We start from the raw sequence: 18,480 nt of genomic DNA, 5'->3' as shown, positions 1-18,480 counted from the left end.
CTGCTTGTGCTAAATTGTGACTAAGCAGTTTGCCTGCAAGAGGTGTCAATTTAGCATCATCTGGGGTAGTGTGCTTACTTAAATACATTCTGAGAAATTAGGAGATAGTTTTAGGAGATCATTAGTCTGTCACTGTCCCCAGCAGAAATGTTGCAGGCTCAGCTTTTTGAACACTGTTAGGAGTTGATTTCCTGCCCTGCGTTGTTTTCTGCAAATTGTGGCTTGCGAGGGCATGGGCTTTTACTGTAATCACAGCAAAAGTTAACATCTTAAATTAAGACAAACAAAGTTTGGTTGCTAGGAAGAGAACCAGTCAAGCAGGAAATGCCAAGCAAAACAACATTCTTTGGGCACCTGATACAAATATGATTCTCCAAGCAGCCTGTTGGGTCCTGCTGGCTGGGGTTTCCCTACACTTTCTCCAGACACCCAGTGAAGGGAGAGTGATCCTGGCTGAGATGTAACAATTCTCATCCTGTATAGAGCACACATCTCAAAAGTTATGTTTATTTTCCATGGGTGTCACTCTTAGCATGCTCTGAAGACAAGGCAGTCCTGAGGCTTGCCCACTGCACTTGGGCTCTCTGGGAACTCCCAGCAACTACAGTGTGAAATGGGACTGTTTCCATTTGAAAAAAATGTGGTGTGCCATTTCAAATGTGGCCTTCCAGTTTGTTCTGAAAAGTTTGTTCTACTATTGCTCACATTGAAGCATGTGGGATGCAAAAAGTATCTTGAACTACTTAGCTGCATTCTTACACAATAAAAATTGTTATATGATTTCCTTTAAATGCATGTCCCCCTGATATCAATCAATGGAGAGGTGAGGCAGGGGTGTTGTTAATTTTTATGGAATTATGAATTTGTATGTGTAGAATCAGGGTTATTGTTTCCATTAATAGTAGATCTGTGAGATTGTTACTAATACTGATTGCTTCTGATGGGCAAAACACCTTATTGAAAGAGGCATTAAAAGCAGTTGTAATCTAGTTTACTCTACTTGCAAAATTTTAGTCTGATGCCATGTTGATTTCTTTGCTGCTAATGTGATTAAAATGACTTCCCCTTGCTGGTCATCATATTAGTGATGGTGATCTCTCCTTCAATTAGATGAAAGGAGTAATAAGCAGAATGCCAATAGAGCCCCCACCCAATAGAAACAAGATCTCTACAGTAATGCTGATGCTTCACCTAAAGATCATCACTGAGGCTCCTCAGAGCCTTTACTCTGCAGGCATAACCTTGAGGCTGGCACAACTACAATGTGAATGTTCACTTGGGATCTGGCCTCATGAGGTTATCAATGTCTCACAGTCCAACATGGCCAGCCCATCTGGTGGCCTACGCTTACTGATGGGCAGGGATGAGGTTTGGCATCTTGTGTGAAATAGTTTTTATTTTTACGTATTTTTTGTTTCTGTAGGCTGCACTTCTTCAATGATTAGCTACCATGGGAACTGACTTCACAAAATCCCTGACTAGGGTGTAGCTGGGCACACTCCTGTCCTTCCATTTCCTCAACCTTGCCTTCCCCTACCACCCTCACCTGACCAAACAGAGATGCATTTGTAGTGGAAGACCTTAAATTTCACATTAAATTCCCAGGGCTTAACTAGAAATCTTTCTTGTTCCCCCTTCTTATATTTTACATATATTTTAATTCCTGAAGCTTCAGATCAACATATTTTTTTCTTTAATAAACACTTAAGTTTATAGCCTTTAATATTTTTTTTTTATTTAAAACCACAAAGAAATATATAACCTTTTATGAATTCAAATTAAAAATGAAGTGTGATGGAAATGATTTACAGTCACTGGAGCTTAACAGGGGAAATATACAACTCCTTTGCAGTACATCATATTCACTCCTTCAATTTATAAGCAAGCCGTAATGTAACATATTATTCATATGAAGAAAATGTAGCTTCAGTTTGAAATATTTGTTGTAGCAGAACTTCACTCACCTGCAAATTATTTATTCTTAAAAAAGAAAACGTGCAGCACACACTATCGTATCCACAAGAAAAATGGATATATTTAGAAAAATCCTGCAGTAAATTATCTTTGTATTTTTTACCTTTTTCCTTCAACCACTTGCATCTTCCCTGAGCTCAGCTTCCCCTGCCCTTTCAGTCAGATGTTCTGTCTCTTGTGGAAGTTAAAGGCGGCTGGACAAAAGAGAGAAGGATGTAGCTCAACCTTATGTCATAATTTCCTGTTTAAAGTGGAAGAAGCTCCTGTTACCCTACAGAGGAAAAAGTAAGGTCTGAAATATTAAAATATTTTTCAATGATCATAGAAGGGTTGCTGTTTTCACAAATTGCTTCCTTCAACCAGGAAGACAGGCAAAAAGACTGGCAGGGTGAAAAACTGTGCTGAAGAAATAAATCAGTAAATATAATGAAGTTTACTGTGAGTATGTCTGATATCTGACTGATAGTAGTAGAAAAGAGGGTTTCTTTTTGGTGCAACAACACTTTTGCGAACACTGCAAACACTGTGCAAAAGCCACCTCTGCCCCTTTTATGGATTTGAATCTTGCAAGAAAGTGTAGGAGACTTGCAGGCATGAAGCACTTGAAGCCCCTGATTTGCTTAAATTACAGACTTATTCACAGGGAGGGGAAGATTCTGGTGGGTTACAGACAACGTTTCAGAGGGTGCTGTGGATCTTTGCTGTTGGCTTGGGCTGTGGTTTCTTTCTGCTTTCTGAATGAACCTGTCTGGCTTGAGACACCAGAGTGTCTTCACATTACGGTGGTGTTTCTCTTGTTAAGAGCAAAATTATTTTGAAATGAGACTGTGGAGGAGGGAGAAATCATGATATAAGTTTTGCCTTTTGCCTCCTTTCCCAACCTGAATGGGAGAGGTAGTTGGAAGACGATAAACAAAAAAGGGAGGAATGGGAAGCAAGAGGGCAGCGGCGAAACTCCCAGAGGGAATGGTGAGTCTTGTTCTCACAAGTCAAAAGGCCTGCAATAATGAACCACTAGGGATAGGTAAAAAGGAAGAACATAAGTTACAGGAAGCCAAATGCAGTGCCTTTGGGCATGTAAGTTTGTGTAGAATGTGTGCAGGAATTTCTTTTAACTCTTTCATTCTGCACCATTGAAAGGGTGAAGTTGATCTCATGTGTCCCCTTGTACAGCCAGTGCTCTATTTCCTGTACTGAAATCTTAGAAACTTGACTGATTCTTTAGGATGCCAGCTGGCAGGACGAGTGGCAGAAACCAGTTACTGTTGAAGATTTCAATCAGGCTTGGGTGTTGTCATTTCCGTGGGGACACTTTTGTCCACCAGGCTTTCTGCCGTGCCTGATTGTCTTAAAGAAGAGGGTAGCTGATATCAAGTAATTGAGTTACTAAGAAATAGGTTTGATCTGCTTGACTGAACTTAATGCAGACCTGCTATTTGTCCCCATCAAATCTGACCATTCCTTTCTCATACAAGCAATATGTCTGTGAGAGCAGAGGACTTGTGACTCTGGAACCTTGAGGAATAACACTGCCAGATGAAGATCCAGGGAAGTGGAATGGCTTCCTCTGTTCCCTGTAGCTAGGTTTATTCCCTTAGACCTTGGTGAAAAGTTAACATGCCAGATGGGGTAGAGTACTGAGGAACTGAACTATACAATCATTGTCTGATAATTCATAAATAAAGAAAAAGTGACCCTGGCTCTATTTCAGTGGAAAAGGCATTGCTTGGCAGTGTGCTTTAGACAAATGGGATGTGCCTACTTTGGCACAGGGTAGTGTTAACACTGCCATGCAGGTGTCTGACCTGGCTTGGTCAGGAGTAACTCCCTGTCCCCACTCACCTGCGTGGGTGGTGACTGGAGACGCTCCCTTCTGCAGCAGCAGCAGCAGCAGCACCTGTGTGTTGTGCTCTCTGGGGCCTCGCACAACTTGGCTTTGATTTGCACCCTGCAATCCAACCCCACCTTGCTGCAGGAGTATACCTTGAAAGCACAAGCTGACTCTGAAGTAGCAGCTGGCTGGAGCCCAGCAGCTCCTGCCAAGTCTGAGAGGCTTCACTGCGAGGATGGGGAAGCAGGAAGAGAAAATGAGAGAGTTGGAAGGAAGGGGAAGAGCATAAAACCTCTGGGTACATTTGCACAAGCCTAATTGAAGGATTCAGAGACCTGAAATCTGAATGCTTAATCTAAGAAATGGAATATGTTAAAGCAAAAACGAACCCCAAACCAGTGCTGCCACCAGAAAACCCACATTCCCTCCATGCTTTGGAGTGAGTAGTGTCTGGATCTGAATAGTTGACAGTGTTTTTGCCTCTCCTCTATTGTCTCCTATTGCATGACATCCTCCATTGAATCCATCAATACTGGCACATTGTGATCCAGAGCAATTTTTTCAATATCTGGAGAAGCTGGCAAATTCACAGTGCTTTTTCCAAAGGAAAACAAAATGAAATTGTGAAATCCTCTACAAAAGCAACTTCCATCCTCCACATAAAAGGAGGATAAAAGGCCCAAGATATAAGTGATAACTTTGTTGTAGCGTAAGACACAAAAGTCTATTATTAAAACAGTTTATTTATTAGCAAGGTCTTGTAATGAACCAAGCACATCAGATGTGGGCAAAACTCTACGAAGCAGGTACAAACTGAAATAATAATGAAGGTAGGCAAATAGCTTGACATTCAAATTACTGGCTAGACCAGCTTTTAGTGTTGCTTTGGCTCAATCTCTAAATAGAACAAAGCAGGTTTGAACCTTTTCTTCACTTTTTCTAAAGGAAAGTTGGCGATACGTATCAGAAATGGCTGATGAAAAGAATTCTGACTCAGTTCAAATTTCTTGTCGCTGAAATAACAGTTTTAGCAAAATGTGGCCTTTTAAGTTAAAAGAAGAAAACTCATAAAAACCCTTAATTTTGGACATTCTTCTCTTTCAGCCTTCCCATACCCTCTCCTTTACAGGTGCACATGTAGGTTTACAGATGCCCACTGACACCAGCTGCCCTGGACCAGAGCAGCGTCCTTTGTGCTGTCTCTGCTGATCAGTATTTACACCGTGGTTCCACCTCAGATCCGTTCTGTCACTGTTGTAAGGAGAGAGAGGGGTTTTGTCAGCTCATTGTGCTGCTGTCTCCTTTACAGCACTTGTCTCAATAAAGAATATTGCTTGTTGACTTTGTCTAATTTGTTGGGGAGTGTTGGTGTGTTGTAAATTGGCAAACAAACCAACGCAAGTTAGCATATGTTTGTAGTTTTTTCTATTAGTGCTCTTCCCACAATAGCAATTTAGATCCCTCCTAAAGACCTCCAGAAATGATGACAAAACAGCTCATAATTTTCTTTGGTGGTTCTAAAAGCTAATCGTGTGTAGTTTTGTCTTACTTTTAATTTGCTGTATGATATTTTAGGCTTTATTTTATCCTACAAATATTTATCTAAATTTCAAAACAGGCTTGAATGTTGGTTGTTTTGTGGTTTTTTGTGGGTTTTTTTTGTGTTTTGTGTTTGTTTTTTTTTTTTTTTAAATGGGAATGTTTGTACTTCGTGACCATAGAGGCTCTGGAGAAACAGAAATTTCCCTCCTCTCCTTCCTGGACCTGAGTTGTTGAACTCCAGATTGCTCTTCTCAGCATTTCAGTTTTGGATTGGTCCTATGCTGGCTGACTAAGCAAGTCAAAAGGTATTTATTGCTGCTCCCTGGAAATGCTGTGTTCGATAGGTACATGTTTGAAAAGCTAGGAGTAAAACTACCTCAGAGCACAAACTATGAATAAGGCCAGATTCTGACTCACTTTCTAATGTTCAAAAGCCTTTATTCTTTGGACTTCAATAGGACTTCTTCCTTGAGTAAGCATTACTCATGGTGATTAAAGGCTCAATTTTCCTGCCCTATGTTATGTAATTAAAGTATGCAAATAATTCAGCTATCCAAGACAATGCAGATTGTGAATGGAATAGTCAATTGTATATTTCACAACTTCAGTACCTTCAGAACACAGAGCTTATTTGCTGAAGAAATAAATGGAACAATTTGAAATAATGAATACATTTAGGACTCTAGGACTCTGACAATTTCTTTGTGAACAGTAATGGACAATTGGTTATGAATAAATTATTTTCCCATTTCCAGGATGGCCCTTCATCCCTTCTTCAACCTTTGTAGCTTGTGGGCTTTGCATAAAGAGGTTATCAGCTATCTGCTGCAGAGTCCTTCCCACTCAGTAAATCAAAGCCTTGCTCTTCCCCACTCCCATTTCACAGACAGATGATTCCAGCCTCTTTCACTTCCTAGCAGCAGAGATTACTTAAATGCTTGTCCATAGCACCTTGCCATGTTTTGAGCACTGTTTACAGAATCCTGAGGGATCATTTTCCTTCAGTCAGTGACAATCACATGTGCCTGCTGGACAGTGGGTATCCTGTTCATTACTGGCTGCTCAAAACTTTGCTAACCAGCCAGGACTAGAAAAGAAATACTAAAATTTACTGAACCAGTTCTTGTTTCTTGCAATATTGTCTGCAAGCAAATGATTGTCTGATAGCAGCTCAGTAAACTGAATTATAGAAGTTTTTGTGGTAATCTTATGTAGTTACTGTGGGTGGGAGAATGAAAGCATAATGGTACAAATACACTTTTCCTTTAAATACTGCTTTGAGAAAAGTTGTGTGGTCAGTGGAGTTTTGAAATGACTCAGAAAGTGCAGGGAAGTTGATAGAAGGATTCATATTGACTTTACTGGGACTTGGATCAGACCTGCCAATGTGAATCAAGAATTTACTGGAGCCTGAGCCGCAGTGTGCAGGAATTTAGTGCAGATCCTTTCAGATTTCTGGGTCAATTAACTGGGCAGATCATTGTCTTGAGTAATGCTCAGAGTTGGACAGAAGTAAGTTTCTCACATGTTTTCCTTGGCTGTCAGGCAGAGTTCCACCCTGTCCTCAATGCCTTTTCCCATGGGCAGCACCGAATTCCCTAAGGACCAGACAGCCCCACAGCCCTGCTGCCAGGTCCCCTCTACCCACTCCCAATGCAATGTAAAAATGTGGAAAGAGATGGTAAGGATTAGGGTGATTGTTTTCTACCATGGATTTAAAGATTTTCTTTCAACCATTAAGAAGATCAGGCATAAAGTACCCTGCCGGGGAGCAAAGACCTGCTTCTGGGAATACCTGTGGGTTAGGAAGAGTCATGTGAGGAGCAGCTCATGGCAGGGGGACATGTGAAGGTGTTTGGTAGTAGGAAATGTTTGGTAGCAGAAATGGGAGGTGCAGAGAGACCGTGAAGGATGTTTGTTCTCTGGAGGGCAGGAGCCTGATGCTGCTTTGCTGGCCGCAGAGATGTCCCTGGGCTGTGCCAGGCAGCTGTCTGTGCCCACCCTGCTCCCTCAGGGGGCTGGGCACCCAAGGCAGGGCTTGTACTGTTCATCTTTGTTTGCTGTGTAGTTCTTGGGTTTATGTTCTTTAACTTCCCTGATAAAAAGCTGCCGTTTTTCAGAAGAGTATGATCCATGGAGAGCTCCCAAGGAGTGTGGAAAATCTGCAATAAACACAAAAAAGGCAGGACTTCAACCCAAACCAATATTGTCTTCCCTTCCCAGGAGAAGGAGGGGCTCATCTTACAGTGACATTAAGAATTCATTCCCCTAAATGAGATATGTCACCTTGCCATTTTAACTTGATTCATTAAAATAGAGGCTCATTAGTTGCTCCCTTGTGCAGTATAGAATTTGCACATTAAAGGCTATGCATTTCATGTACTTACTACATTTGGGGATAAATTTCTAGCCATCCTGTTTGCAAGGAAAAAGTGTGGGTTTTGAAAGAAAGAAGGTAGAAATTCTAGTAATTTGATCATCCTTTCCCCATAAGTCTTTTCTAATCTGTTCTGGCCCCTAATATTTCATTTTAGAAACTGAAGCTACTATGACACAGGACCCACTGAAGCAGCATTGGTCTCTTTCCAGATGCGTTTGATGTATATTCTCTTTTGTGCTTTGGAGTGTTGAGATTTTCCCATTGCTTCTTTAGTCCTGCCATGAAAATTATCATCTCTGAGCTGAGAAAGTACTGAAAATCCTGGACAGGGAGGAACTCTGCCATTGTCCAAGTGAGACCACACCTGCAGAGTGAGGATTTGTGACTACCTTGTGTCAGCCTGGTTGGAGAAAGGTGTCACTGGCCATATTCCAAACATAAACCTCTTCCCTAAATGGACAGATCCTTCCACTCTCCAATGGCAGATTTTCAAGTAGAAGCCCTGTGGTGTGAAATTCAGAGTGAAAAGGATTTGTTTTTCCATTACTTATGCTGTGGGAAAGTTCCTCAACCAGAGGAGAGTAGGAATGTGATGGGAAAAGTGTAGTGAGCCCTCTCTGCTGAACTGGGGAGGAAAGGACAGCACTGTGCAGTCTTCCTGCTCCCACCCGCTCTCCCCTCTGGGCACACACAACTCCCCAGGGCCTTGGGAGGTTCGCTGAAGTACTGGAAGGGCCACAGCTCCCAAAGGTCTGAGTGTTGGGTATGTTCTTGAACCTTGCTTGGTAAAAATAAAAGAATTCAACATGTGGAGGGGTAAATTTCAACTAGGAATAGCCAAGAATAAAAAGAATATGAAAATACTAAATTTCTTCAAAGAGCTGAATGGAACAGACTGGAAAGTTATTTGATTCTTTTATGTAACCTTTAGGCTTGTTCCAGACCCTGGTTGATGAACTGCTTCCATATTCCTGGAATTTGAGGGCAGAGCTGTTGTTCATTTAGTGGTAAATGCTAGGGCTGGATGGGAGGAATGTCATTCCTAACCACAGTCAAAGTCTAATCCTTTGGTTTCACTGGTGACTCAGATTACAATAATTCAATACGGAGAGGGTTCATTCTCCCTCCTCCCTTTTCTTACTACATTACAAATGGCCAGTAAAAGAAATCTAGCAAAATGCTGATCCTGCTTGAAATGCAATTAAATATATCCACATTCCATCCCCTGTCTTCTCTGTGATTTTCTTGCATGCAAGAGACTCAACTCTTTTCTCCTTGCCTTCTCAGTCTCTCTCCAACAGCATCTGCTGTGCTTTCAAGATGCTTGTACTGTAAGTTAGTTTTTCAAATTCCAGACAAGAAACTCTTTCCCATACAATAAAGTTCCATACAAATATAGCTAATGTCAATAAAGCTAAAAAGATATGTCAGCAAAGACCCAAACAGCCAATTTATTACAGTTAAACATCCTGCCCAGACATTTCATTTACAATCAAAGCTTGTTATATAAGGCAATCCCACTTCCCTTGATATCTTTTTTTTATCTCACAGTTTACAAATTACTGTCTTTCTCTTTGTATCCCATATGAAATACTTAATTCACTTGTGCACGTTCTTTGAATACAGCCTTTCTGTTTCTTTTTAGAAACATTTTTGAATGATCACTTGAAAGTGTGTACAAAAAAAAAATATCTGTGAATTTGGCCTTTTTAACCAAAAGAAGTTGTATCACAATAAATTTAAACAAATAAAAGACATTACTGAGCACTGTCTCTTGTTAACAAAGTCCCCTAAACGACTTAGAAACATGGTTTACAGAAATGTATATTTTCCTCACTATCTTACATTTCACTGTAGTCTTTTCCCACTGTAAATATACATAGGAGGAAATGTGCATAACTCTTTCTATAGGTTTTCAGAATATGGCAGCTTGGGGACAGAAGAAAACCACAGGCCATTCTGATAGAAAAAGAAAATAAGCCAAGCTTGTCAAATATTGAGATACAAACCCAGAAACTCATATTTGCTATAAAATGGCTACTTTTGACTTGTTATACAGACAAATCAAGCCTCTTTCAGGCTCCCAAAATAGCCTTTGTGTGACTTCACAACTGTATCCTCCACGGCTTCTAAACTGGCCCTCAAATATTGTTATGGGAACACTAGGAAAGGGACCTCGTATTAAATTACCCTTTCAATCAGTCATCTACATCTGCTTGTGTTTGTCAGGGAAAACCTGGGATGGGGGTGCAGCTTCTATCTGATTGAGTCTGCATCTGTGAGCGGGTTCCAGGACATCTTATCAGACAGGAGAACAGTAAAGGCTTCCCTTCTTTACCAGACCTGCTCCAGAGATACTAAATTCCTTCATGATAATGAGGTGTCCAGAATAGTAACAAGAGGCCAGGAGTGTGCTTTTGGTTTAGACTGTGCTGGAGTATCTGCTGACTGTGGGCAAATACACACCAGTGTACCTGAGTGAACCTGAGCCCAGAGTGAGCAGTGAAACCTTATCAGGTGCCAGATCGCCTGGGGCAGGCGTAGGATTGCTGTGTGTCTGCCACAGCTGTGACAGGAGGTGCAGAGAAGACTGTACAACAAATAAGTAAAGCTGTTGCCCATCATGATATTGTAGTTCCTGCTTATAAGACTTTTACCTGGCCTTGAAGGCTGGCAGCGAGAAATAGTTCTGTCTCTGCCACATTTTGCATGCAAAATACTTAAAAAGCAAGGCTTCTTTGCAGGTGCAGTTTATAGGGGTGCTGAGGTAAAGTGGATGGAGAAACACTTCCCATTCAGGTCTTTGAAAGGTGGAGAGTGGAACCACAGAAATCCCACGGACTGTGTCATTTTAAGTTTTGCAGATGTTCTCCCCATGGCATTTTCCTCCCATCTCCGGTTTAGCCACAGCACAAAAATATTTTGACCAACACTGCAGACTCAGGAAAGGTCATACATGTACCTTCTTGTGACATGTTTTTGTAACCTCTCTACCTGCTGTGGGTAGTCTGCAACCTCCTGTGCTGACAAGTCTGTAATGGCTGGGGCTGTGATTAATGGTATTTCATTAGCGTTTGTGCAACCAGTCCTGAGAACCCTCAGAGGTGCTCTGGCCTCCTCCTCTCGCTGTGAACTTTGTAATGGCAATAAGTACAGGCAGATATGTTGGAGATTCTCTATCCAAAACTTTTCCCCCGGGCAACATTGGTGAGTAGTGATTTGTATCAGAAAGGGTAATGTATAATAATTATGGCTACAATGTCCTGACTAGAAGGAAGGGTAAAACATCTTGTTGTTGCCATCATAGAATTCCACCTTTGACTAGAGGTTGCTTCCTGCATGACCATGTTGAAGGGTTAGTTGAGACTCCTCCTGGCTCTGAGCACGGATTTGAAGGAAGACAGGGCGAAATACAGAGGCTGCACAGCAGGTGTTTCTTCCTCAGTGTGAGAAAATGGAGTGGTTTGTCTGCAAAGGAAATGGCAGGATTGAGTGCAGTTTTTAAGAGAGATGTACAATGCTGGGGATAGACACACATATCTTCAGTGTGCCCTTGTTCTGAGCTGACAGATGGGATTGGTCCAAAAGCTACCCAGTTGTGTTAGCTGTGCCCAAATGAGTTAACCTCTCCCCATCTTCCCTGGTTTTCTCCTGTGCATATTTTATACTGTGTCATGTGGCAGAGGTCTGCTCTTGGGGTTTCCTTGAAATAATTAGGGTCAAACTGCTATTGCTATATTTTCCTGGTGTCTCTCTAAGTGTAGAACAGCATTTCATTTCACGAGATTATTACTGGTAGGATATATTCAACAACTGCAATAGGCTGGTGGTGTATTGGAGAAGGATTAATTGGTGTCTGTGGTCTCCTTGTTACCTACCACTGAGCATCTACAGTCTGACACAACTCAAAATTTCTTATGCTCCAATCTGTTGTTATCTCTACATCCTGCTGCCAGCTCTTTTTGTTTAAATTAGTTTAGTTTGAAATGACAGGCTTTTGTTTTAATTTTGCACTATTGAACTGTGGTAACATGATATCTGACTATACCTAAATTTCCTTGTGCCATGTTGCCTCACAGCAGGAGCTCTGGGAGGGCAAGGTGTGAATGACAGTGGGAGGTATGGAAGTCTGACTAACGTGTTATTCATCTAAAACTGATAGAAATAAAAGAAGAGCTCCAGCAGACTGTCATGGGTTCCAGAGGACAATGTGCATTTCCATTTTTTGGTCTCATTTATGCAGATTAAGGACTAAAGGTAGCTAAGCTAAAATAATCTGCCATCAAAATTCTCGCGTTGCATAGCTTTGGGAGAGACAGGAAAAAGGCCTGCCTTTTTTCTCACCTGTAGGGTGAGAAAACTGAAAAGAAGAGTCAAAAATGGCTCTGACAACAGTAATACATACAAATTGTCAAATTGTCCACAGCTCGAGGATTCCTGCAGCTTCCCTGAGCAGAGAGTGTAAAATGCAGCTTTGTGCCTTCCCTGTTGGAGGGGAGAAAGAAGCTGGTTTAAAATGCATATTCCAAGCTCATATGTGTCCTCCTTAGGGGTAGTAACAAAAGTCCAAATACCTGTTATGTACAACAGTTGTTTTACAAGGTGCAGAGTTGGTGCCAGAGTACACAGCCAGCAGGTAGGTCAGGGCTTGTCTCAGAGGGAGATAGAAGGCATCTCTAACAAAATTATGTTCCCAGATTCTAAAAGTTGTGAAAGAAGTTTTTCAAGCCCTTTACACTTTTCTAACCAAGGTCGCCTTGAAATTATCTTATTTTAAAAGTAGAGTTTATTACTGTTCAGCTTTTATGCCTATTTTGGTATAATTCTAAGCTAATACTGATAATTCTCTTCAAAAAAGATTTTAGGAATACATCTGAGCCTTGTCTGATCCTTTACATAACCCATTTGGTTACGTTAAAAATGTTTTCTTCTCCAGGATTTCTGATGCCTTCAGAAAAAGAGGTGGTTGCAGTCATTGATTTTCAAGTTGTGTTATGAAATCCCACTCACAACATACTGTGTGTATCTTTTCCACCAGGTTATGTCAGGCCCTACTTAGAAACACCAACACATCCACCCAGAGTCATTGTTTCTTTGCTGAGTGCATTCTTCTTGGTGTTATTGCTTTTTTTTTTAAAATACCCTTGCACTGGGGGAACCAATACTTTTTATACTACCACAGCCTGCTGCAGGCTAATATTCCTGAGCTGGGGGTAAAGAAAATGAAATCAACAGAAAAGACAAGACAAATAATTGATTACTTCAGTTTTGATCTGGGGACTTAAAACATTAAGTATAACTTTGAATATTCTTCAGAAAAGCTAATTGTTATTGTAAAAGTAAATTCTACCTTAATTGCCTTTTCTGACATAAGCCAATACTGCAGTGACATTCTGCTAAGGCAAGAAGGCGGGCAGAAGTCTTATGGACTCACTGTCCATATCCAAGTGCAGCAGCAGCAGGGACTGGTTCTTCCCTATCTGATTCATCCCACAGTCTTTGATGCTCTCCTCCACCTTTTATAGGGTAGAAAAGATCTTGTGACAGACACACAAGTAAAAGCTTCAAATTAGAAGACTCAAAGACCTGATTTCTTTATCTAGTCTTAGCCCTTCAGCAATAGGTGTCTTCACGCAGAAGCACTGACACCTGAGCTTTCAGGTTGCCAGAAAGTAATTCCCTGAAAAGTGCTTTAGAGGTGCACTTGTGTGCTCTGGTGTTTCAGAACTAGGGTTAGTTGGACATTTCTCAAGAATGATGAAAACAGTAGAAGTATGTGGGGTTTAAGGGTTGGAGGGGTGTCTTTTTTGATTAAAAAATATATATTTCTTGACTAAAACTTTTGTTCAAATATTTTCATCAAAACTTTGGTTTTATTTCTCCAGAAATAAATTTGTGAGTGTGCTTACACAGTCACTATTCCTCCTTAACCTGTCAAGTAAAAAAATTTTTCTGAGTTGTCAGGTACCTATATTCAAATCCTTCTTCTGCCAGACTCAAATCAGTGACTTTATAGTACCTCACATTGAATCACTTACTTTCTTTTCTGGTTTAAGTCTTTCATTATTTGATGAGAGTAAGAGGGAAAATTCACTATCATTTTGACTCTATCCTGATGTAAAAGGGAAGTTCTCATTGCCATTTTGTCCCGTATTTATGAATACTTCAGGGGAATTGTTTTAAATTTTACCCCGATGGTAAAATCTCTGATTTGTTTTTAATCCCAGAAGAGCTAGTCTTCTTTAGGGTATACTGATTTATCTTATGATGCTTTTAGATGACCATTTCAAGAAAGTCTGGGTGTTATGCAGAATTATTAGCCAACAGTCTTTATGTGTCCACTTCTTTTTTCAGATGACTCACTGTTTTGCTTAGCAGAGTTCCATGTTGCGCCTCCTCCACTTCCTGCTGAAGAGCAAATGCAGAGGAATTTTCTCACAGGTAATTGTGTCATGGGGGTGGCTGAGACCTGCCATTAAAACTCAGACTCATTTGGAAAGGTTTGACAGCCCTGCCCTGGAGAACCCTCATTTCATGTGAGATCAGTGGACACGGGGAACAGAGGTCGTGGTCACTCCTGGTCAGTGCAGTGGGCTTTCACCTGAGGACTGGAATCATGACCCAACACACATGACACAGACTCAGATGTCCTGCATGAGGGTAATCCCACATCCTTAGATGAGTCACACAGGATGAAATCAGGAACCAGGATGAAACCAGGAAACAGGATGAAACTGAATGTTTAGGAGTTTTGCTAAAATGCAGTGGCATTTACATTCCTCCAAAGAGTTTATCTACTTTATTTTTTGATATATTGCCTCAGTTCTGAGATTGTTGTATGATGATTTTATACTTAAATTACAGATTGGTCTGATACTCAAAGTGTAGGGGTGTGCAGATCAAAACCAGTGAGTTTGGAGCTTGCTAGTTGAAGCCATGTGTAATGTCCTGTTCATTCTTTGGTTGCAGACTTGAAGGGTTTAAACTGGGGTTCACCTTTTTTGTGTGTGTTCATATTAAAAATAGAAAATAACTCAAAACTCCCCCCAAAAACTGGGATCAAAACTATGTAGCCATGAATGCAAGTGGAAATGAATGTGAAAAGTTGATTTTTTTCACAATTACAACATTCACTGCATCATCCAACATTTTCACTTGACCCTGGAAGTACTTCTAAACAGCTGAATGTATGGAATAAAATCTATAGCCAACACCAAAAAATTGCAATGACAGGATCTTAAGGTCTTCAGTAACTGTAAATCAGTAGAATTGCAGAAATCAACTGAGCTGTAATAATTTACACAAGCTAAGTGTCTGACCTTTAGTGTTCATTAGCATCATTAATATTTCTTAAATGGTGGCAACCAGAATTTGAGAACAGCACCAAAAGTAAGACAAAAAATACCCTCACACCTGCCCCAGGTGAAACACAAAATAATTTGACAGGTAATTAAAATTATTGTAGAAATTATGACTACGTAGTTTGTTCTCTGCAGGAAATTAGCATAAAATACACAGATATCAAACAACAGCTTCCAACATATGCTAAAAGGACTCCTTGTTAGGTGAAAAACCCAGGAATTTGGAATGGTTTCCAAAATTGTGTCATGAAAAAGTGTTATGGTACAGCTCTTTTTATTTTCCTTTCCTTTAGACTGCGTTCAAACACAATTTGTGAGCCAGAAGAGCTTAATACCTGAGGAATTCTAATCTGCATATTTGCACTTTGAATCAGGTACTGCTTTCTACATTTTATAAGAAACTTCAAAGCACTCAATGGTTTCCCTCCAGCCAAAAGTTTGGAGAGGGGCACATGCCATTTATTTATGTGTCTTCTTAAGCCAAGTCTCCAGGCTTGATATATGAGCACAGCCTTCCAAGCAAACCCATACAAACTTGTATAAATGTATGGCAGGACAATACTGCTGCGGTTAAATTGGTGTTACCTTATTTTGGGGTTGTTCTGATTCAGGTTTCAGGAAAAGAGGCAATGAAAGCAGCACTCTGTTCAACAAGCTTATAGTGGTTATGTTTAATTGTCAAATTCCAAAACAAACTAGAACATATTCTGAACCAAATGCATTTTCCCTTAACTTTGCCTGTGTAGAAGTGGGTTTTTAGGAGTGGGCAAATAACAATGGCAGCTTTCTGAGTCACTGTGGAACAGCTGTTCAATAGCTTGCAAAATGTTACCTGAATGAATTTTTAATTTAACCTCTATTACTATAGGGCTTTTCTTTATTTTTTTTTCTTCCCGTCTGGAAGCTTGCTTTTAAGAAAAGCATTTTGCAAAGCTTTGTATATTAGTTATCTCTTGCACAACTTCTGTCTGGCACACAGACCATCAGTAAATCAATCTGCCCTCATTTGAAGCTGAGCATTGCTGTAGCTCTCAGTAGAACAGAGCTTCTTGAACTCTGGCTGGTTTGTTCAGAAGTGTCTTTGGCACATTTAAAGCAGTAGCAATATGCAAAGCAAGTTGTCTTGTCGGGACAGATGACTTTGCCATGACTGGATGTCTTTAGTGTACAATTGTGTTACCAAGGTGAACAATCACTGTCCTAAATCAAATATTTTCTTGTTCTGGAAATGATCCCAGTTTACCAGACTGCTAATGAAAATACCCACAGTTCATTTATTTAAAAACACCCTTTCAGGTTATGGAAATGTGTCCACAGACCAGATACAGCTCTGTACAAAATTTGCAAAATGTTAATCAATCCTTAGAGAGGAAAAGCAATTTGTATGGACAGAAAAGAGTGATGTCCTGATCAATTACCTTAGGGATGTTGTTTTTTTTTTTTTTAATGAGTTCCTTGTTCTTACTTATTTCTTTGGGTTTGATGGTTTGGTATTTCTAAGTAGTGGAATACATCATTTTATGTAGGCACGATGATGGTGGTAATGATGACAATAATAATAATTAATAATGTTTTCACATGCATTTCCTTTTCATTCCATGCAAACGGATTTGTTTTAGAGTGTATAGGATTCCCATCCTGCCCATGACAATGCACCAGCTGATAAGGAATCTCCTTTAAATAACAGATTATGCAAGGAATGAACTGATATCTGGCATGATTAGTGGGGAAGAATCTGAGCCCTAATATATGACTGTCACCTCTACATTTTCAGACTGAGGAAATATTTTGGAGCTAAAGGCTGCTTTTGTTTACCATTAAAGCAGTAGTGGAAGATCTTAAGAGCTAGACTGAAGCTGTCACCTCTTTACTAGCTCTTGAATCAGCCCTAGGGTGTGAAATATACCTTCTAAACAGATGGTCTGAGATGTTTTTCTGTATTCCCTGATTCAACCTGTGAACCTGTTATTAAGAATGAAAATAGTGACAAATCACAGCCACAGAGAGGCAGTCTCAGAGGTGGATCATCCTGGTGTGTAATAAAGCTATTGATGTGATGAGGATTCAGAAGAAATGCACAAGAACGATTCCAGATTCTTCCTGTGCTCCTGTGGCAGACTGAGGCATGAGGAACTCAACTCACAGTACAATCATTTTTATGAAGCTTTCAGATTTTCTACTCTAAGTTCTGCTTGTTGTTCAGTGACCTTCTTACCAGTATGGCAGGATGGGCACGGGAGGGGACGTGGCCCAGTAGTTGCACGTGAACTGTGATATTCCGAGATAGCAAATGCCTTCTGCAATAGGTGATGATGGTGTGTGTGTAGCACCTGCAGCCTGCTTCCTGTGTATCTGGTTGGTCCTGCTAAGCAATGAGTCCATATGTTTAAGGAGAACTCGCACAAACTAGATCAGTCCCTGTCCTCCGTGTCCTGGAATGTAGCTTACCTTGTGCAATGTACTGAGTTGGCTCTGGAAAACCTCTTCAGCTGAGTTCAAATAGACAAAAACCCAACCTACAGTTTAACTGTAGCTCCTCCAAACTGATCCCTTCTAGTCCTTTTCTGTAACAAAGGTAGTTGTCCACCTGTCTCTTTGTGCTTTTTTTGTCCACTTAATTCTGCCTGACCTTTTCTCTGTTCCACTGTGTCAGACATGCTCTGCCCACACTATAACACCTGTCTTTTTACCTAACACCTTCTTGCTGTGACAAATCTCAGTGCAGAGCACAGAGGAGCCTTGAGCTTGCTCTGGTTTAACTTTACTCCCATGTTCACTCTTTTGGTGGTTCAGTGGTTGGTATTTGTCTCTGGTACAAGGTGAGGAGTGGGCACAATCTGTTAATGTCTAATGCAGGGAGAGAGTAAGTGCATAAATCAGCTCTCCCCTGTCACTTCTGCAATTCACTCCCTGCCCCAGGGATCCCAGATGTTCCAGAGACATCACATACGGCACTTTCTTGACATACAGAATGTCAGCATAGGCTACAACTAGAGATGATGACTGAGGTCCCTCTTTGATAAAAGAGTCACAAGGATAGCTGTGGTCACCTGTAGAATAACAATTCTTTTTTGCTGAACTCTGTCTGCTGACTCCTCTCAATTAATTAGTTGCTTCGTTTGAATGGGAATGAATCCCAGATTGCAGCCTTAATACCTCTAATATGTCTTCATTGCATATTGCTTTAAATATCAGTACTCTGTGAGTTCATTAATTTTGATTTCATGAAAATCATTGCTCTACATCCAGAAACAAGTAAGAAGGGCTGAACTGTATCAGCCTTGTGTTTTTTTGAATGATCAGAAGGAGAAGCAAAAGCAAATGTAATGCTGGTGCCTTTGTGTACAGCACATACGAAAGCATTCCCATACTGCCTAGAGCTGGGGTTTGCC

The sequence above is a fragment of the Corvus moneduloides genome, chromosome 10 (genome assembly GCF_009650955.1).
Source record: "Corvus moneduloides isolate bCorMon1 chromosome 10, bCorMon1.pri, whole genome shotgun sequence".
Lineage (NCBI taxonomy): Eukaryota > Metazoa > Chordata > Aves > Passeriformes > Corvidae > Corvus > Corvus moneduloides.
The sequence above is the reverse complement of the archived record's forward strand: the minus strand, read 5'-3'. Positions refer to the sequence as shown.